The sequence below is a fragment of the Panthera leo genome, chromosome C1 (genome assembly GCF_018350215.1).
Source record: "Panthera leo isolate Ple1 chromosome C1, P.leo_Ple1_pat1.1, whole genome shotgun sequence".
Classification (NCBI taxonomy): domain Eukaryota; kingdom Metazoa; phylum Chordata; class Mammalia; order Carnivora; family Felidae; genus Panthera; species Panthera leo.
Window position 1 is genome coordinate 89612500 of NC_056686.1, and position 6000 is coordinate 89618499.

Sequence of the window (6000 nt, forward strand, 5' to 3'; positions counted from 1 at the left end):
CATTCCACCTGGCTCTGTTCTCACCCTTGCCCCCTGTACCCTTTCATTCCATTCATCATCTTAGAAGATAAAATCGCATGGTATCTATTACCTATTTAAAAATTTCCTGGGACTTTTCTTTACAATTCTCATAAAACCCTATCTTTCTACCATGGATTTTAAGGCTTTTGTAATTTAGATCCTGATCTAAAACATCTAGACTACCATTACAATCCCTTCCCTTGCACTGTTTTTCTTACTCACTAGACTGTTCCTGTGGGCCTTTTTTCAAAAGAAAAAAAAAATTTTCAAGAATACCACAAACTTCTTGTCACCTTAGGGTTTTGGTCATGCTGTGCCTCTTCCAGGAATGTTTCTTTTTCAGATGTAATTGGCTTTAGATCCCTCAGTTTATCATCTGTTAAAAAACAAGCAAATACACAAAACACTTCTCTTAACGTTTTAGGCAGGCAACACCACTCTACAGCAAATTACTTTTCTTTAAAATTTTATCATTGTTTCAAAATATATTAAAACACTGAAGTGTTTCTTTACTTACTCTCTATACTTTACTAGAGGAACAATGGCCTTTGCTGTCTTATTTATAGTTGCATTCCCCAGCCTAGTCACAATGTCTGCCAGAGAGTAAACATATAATATGTATTTGCTGAAATGAATTGAGTTAGTTAGAACAGTGTTATCAAAGTGATAGTAACAACTCTACATTGCAGTGGCTGGGGTAGTGAAGAAAGGACCCATTAAAACGGATATGATGGGGAAGGAGAGAATAGGACAGTAACTAGAATGAGCTGTGTCTTCCAAAGAAAGATTTTAATGCTCTTTTATTGGATATTGTAGGGAGGAGTAAGAATATACAACAGAAATAGACAATATTTGATAGTGAAAGATTACTGAGAAGGAAAGAGTTTCTGTGATTCAGATACTTGGAAAGGATTAATCATTGATACAAGGACACATTCTCTCCTTAAAACAGGAGCATAAAAATTGGGAAGGAGATGGCTGGTATGCATTTATTGTGAACAGTTCTATAAATTTTCAGTTAGTTACTGATTTCATTCCTGATGCTCTTTCCCCCCTTTTTTTCCAATTATTAAAAGCATATAGTAACTTAATCATTAGAAAATTTCAAGTTGATAATTTCAGTTCAGTAGGTTAATGGAAAATCTTCCTTAAATCATATTGTAGCTAGTTGCGTATACTCCTGACATTAAATTAATGCCAAACTGTCCTACTAATTCAAATAAAATATATATTCTTTTCCCTATACATTGGTCTCAAAATGCTGGAATATATTAATAAGACATTAAAGAAAGTCATTGTGTTCTGGCTAAATTTGGAAATGCTATTAATTCTCTACCTATAATTTCTACTGCCTGTCAAAACACTTTATTCAGTAAGTTTCATAAACTGGATTTCTGAACTAATAAATGCATTTCTCATTATTTTTCAGATATTGTATATAATTCCTGATGGCTTCCAGTCACACTTTCTCATGCATATATAATCTTATGCCTTAAAAACCTCATGAAATCCTTATGTGAGAGGATGTCAACTCTGATAATTGACAGTAATGCCCTAAATTTTCACTACTGTATAGGTCATTCAAAATTATAGGAAAAATAAATTTAAAATTTTCCTTTATTAATTTGACATAACATAACTTCATTTTTCATAGGAAGATCAATAGATTCACTAACAGAAGGAGTAGCCTCATTATTTAGGCTCATTTATGTCTTAATGAGCTGAAAGTAGTAGATACACCCAGATATCAGGACTAGCTTTTTATTGCTAAGTTCTGCATGTTCTTCTAGATCAGAATTGAAGAAAGTGTTAAATATGCAAGAAAAATGTGGATGTAATAGATTGCAAACAAGTTGCTAGGAAGTTTGTGTCTATTGTGTCCATATACCTCTTCTTAGTGAGGGCTCACAAAAGAGCAAGTGGCAATATATCAGAAAAAAAATCACCAAAGAATAACACTGACCTTAATATAGTGCGGAATAACTGAGCCAGATACATGAAAGTCTTAACACTTCAAAAAGTCATGACTTTGGACCTCCAGGAACAAATAGGAAGGCTAGTTGGTCTGTAGGTCTCAAGTCTTTCCTCCACAGGACACTCCCCTTCTTGCTTCTTGAAGTCTACTCTGGCACTCCCTCTTCATCATGGTGTTCACCTATCATCTCTAAAAAGGAGTAACAGGGCGGTTAGTGAAACAAACTACATTCACCACTGCTTTAGCTTGTTCCAAGGTGACAGTCCGTTATCTGTGTTCTTCACCACACTTTCTAAATTTTCTTTACCCGTGTCAAGCCCTCAGGTGAGGCAGGCAGCCTGCCTGGTAGTGTAACACCAACCCTAATTATGGAGTGGTCTGAACCCTTGCTTTTCTTCTTGTCAGACTATAGTTACTGCAATTCTCTGTTCACTTTATCACCAGGAATGGAAGTATCAAAAGACTTCTGTGTGACTTTTAGATCTATTATGCCTTGATAACATTATGTAGCAACAGTCCTATCCCCTCAATATTATCAGAACCAATAACATCTTCCAGTATAGTGATTTATTTAGGCGTCTAGAGTCTACTGGCACGAGAATCCCAAAATACCCTGGTCACAGTGGTATTAGGTTTAGTAATCCTTACTCTACCCACTGGTGGAAGCGTTCTGCTCCTGGGATCTAGCACCAATTGTCCAGCATTATAGGAAGGACAAATTCCACAGGACAGTTAGTGGAACTAATGGTGGGAGAAGTCAGTTATAGCTTTCTGTTTTCTAGACCCATCTATTCTGGCATTTGGAGATACAGCAACATATGCTGGTCTTTGGTTCAATAAATATACTATATACCTTCCTGGAAGAAAGCATAACAGCCCAGGCTAGCACCAGCCCTTCTGTAAGCAATTCCAAATTATGCATTATTTCATGTCAGTAAACAAAACATGTTGTGAAGCCCTAGGATTGTGGTGCTGTCAAAGCCACTGCCTGCAGGAAAGGCACGTCACCATCTGCAGTAGGTATATTTCCAGTAAGGATGAGTCGTTGATGCCTAAAGTGAAAGGGTTGTGATGAACTGACTTGATACCCGGTGTTGGTGGTCTCCCTGAAGGAGAAAGTACCATATTTGGGGCTCGATTATGTTCTTTGCTGCTGACAAGTTGGTCTCAGCAGCGGCAGTCTTAGTGAGGAGTCCCTGCTGTTGAACTACTCCATAGTTTCCAATCTGCCACTCTGTCCACATCATCCTTAGGTACCTTGCAAAGATAGTCTCTAGCTTATGGAGGTTGAAAATATTAGGGTTTGAAAATACTTCTTCCTAAGGGAGGAAAATAAGTTGGAGAGTGTAAAACAGTTCAACAATTAGTGAAATAAAAACAGCGAAAATGGGAAACGTGGTAGACATTTTTATGTGTCAACTTGACTGGGCTTTGGATGTCCAGATTAAACATAATTTTGGGTGTGTTTGAGTGGATGCTTCTGGGCGAGATTAACATTTGAGTTGATGGACTCGGTAAAGAAATAGCCTGCCCCAATGTGGGCATCATTCAATCCCATGACAGTCTGACTAGAACAAAAGGCAGAGGAATGAAGAATTCACCCCTTTTTTCTCTGCCTCACTAATTGAGCTGGAACCTCTTTCCTTTTTCACCCCTTGGCTGGTATTTACACCATCAGCTAACCTGGCTCTCAGGTCCTTCAGACTGAGACTGAATTACACCACTGGATTTTCTGGATCTCCAGTTTACAGATCATGGGATTTCCCACCCTCAATAATCACATGAGCCAATTCCTCATAATATATAACAATAACAGATCTAGGAGCCAGCGATGGAAAGAGGGATTCACTGCAAGGGCCACACAGGGAACTTCTGGGAATGATGACAATATTTTTACCCTGATTGTGGTCATGGTCTCATGAGTGTATGTACTTGTTAAAATTCATCAAACTATACACTTTGATTACACATAATCATTAACCTATTGGTATTAAATATGCATTCATAAAAATAAGTTTTTATCTACTGATTAGTTATAAAACTACGACACTCATTGTGCATATATTAAAAACAAAAAATAGCAGGGGCGCCTGCGTGGCTCATTCGGTTAAGCATCCAGCTCTTTCAGCTCAGGTCATGGTCTCATGGTTAGTGAGATCAAGCCCCATATCAGGCTCACAGCGCAGAGCCTGCTTAGAATTCTCTCTCTCCCTCTCCTTCCACCCTTCCTCTGTGCACACATGCTCTCCCTCTCTCTCTTTCTCTCTCTCTCAAAATAAATAAATAATTTAAAAAAAAATAAAAATAAAAACACAGAATAGCATGAAGAAAATAATAAAAACTATCCAGAAGCAATCTATATGTTTGTTTTCCTTTATACTTTTCTGCTACTCATGGATGTGTATGTATATTTGTATAAATTGAAACTTTTACAAAATATACACTCAATTTAATAATAGATTTTATGTTCTGGCAAATTTTGCTTTTATATACACTTTTAACAGAAAAGCTGCAAGTACTGTAAGCTTCTCAGAAATGAAACTGTTTGAAGGAAAACAAATCCAAAAACACATGTTGTAAACACAAAGATATTTTCTCAAGTGAAATGGGTAATTTAAGCAATAGAGTAATGTTTCCCTAACAAAATGTGAAATTATTTCATTGATGAAGTTAGATGATGATAGATGATACATATGCTGATATTATAAACTGTGAAACACAAAAACCTATAAGCAAAAAAGAGATCTTTTTAAAAAAATATTTATTTATTTTGAGAGAGAGAAAGAGCATGTGAGCAGGGAAGGGCCAGAGGGAGGGAGAAAGAGAGAGAAAGAGAGAGAGAGAGAGAGAGAGAGAGAGAGAGAGAGAATGAAAATCCTAAGCAGGTTCCGTGCTGTCAATGCAGAGCACAACATAGGGCTCAGACTCATGAATGGTGAGATCATGACCTGAGCCGAAATCAAGAGTCCAAAGCTTAATCGACTGAGACAGCCAGGCACCCCAAAAAAGAGATCTTTTTAATGGTAATTTGTCTATGGTTACCAAAAGCCATAACACAATTCATGTTATCCCACTAATTGTTTTACTAGGAATTATTTATGAAAAAGTATCAGTAATTCAGCTAAAATCTAGATGAAAGGGAAGTTGATTTAATATTTTCTAAAATAGCAAAAAATTTACATAACTTAATTGCCCCATCAATACAAGAGTAATTATGCTGAAGAAAGCAGTCTCCATGTGAAACAGAACTTCAGTGTATGTTAAAATCTCAACTAATGCAGATATTTATATTTGTTTCTCTATTTAAACACTATAAGCCAGTTACCGATTTGAAGTATTTAACTGCACAACTCATGTGACTTATGTTATAGGAGCGCCACACGTAAGTAGCTTTTAATTGCTTTATGACTACAAACCCATCCCTCTCTTTCCTAGTTGAATATGTGCTGTTATATATCTTCTACCTATGGTTACTAGGCTTTTACTCCCCTGGTGACCTCAAAATTAATCTGAAAGGGAGTCATTGATTATATTTGTTTATACAGAAGGTCAATAATTTTGGGGCCCCTTGGTGGCTCAGTCAGTTAAGCGTCCGACTTCGGCTCAGGTCATGATCTCACAGTCCGTGAGTTCGAGCCCCACGTCGGGCTCTGTGCTGACAGCTCAGAGCCTGGAGCCTGCTTCAGATTCTGTGTCTCCCTCTCTCTCTGACCCTCCCCCATTCATGCTCTGTCTCTCTCTGTCTCAAAAATAAAATAAACATTAAAAAAAAATTAAAAAAAACAAAAGGTCAATAATTTTAACATGTGATGGTACTGGGGTACTGCCAACTGATGAGTGCTTCTCTCCTTCCTTCTCACAATTCAGTTCTTATAAAGAACAAAATCTTGTTTTTAATTTCTTAGTCTGTGGTATTATTTTTTCCCAACATTTATGTAAATTGGTTTTACAAAAACATCATATATATTATGAAGGCATTTAATCTTAGTTTCCAATAACTATTT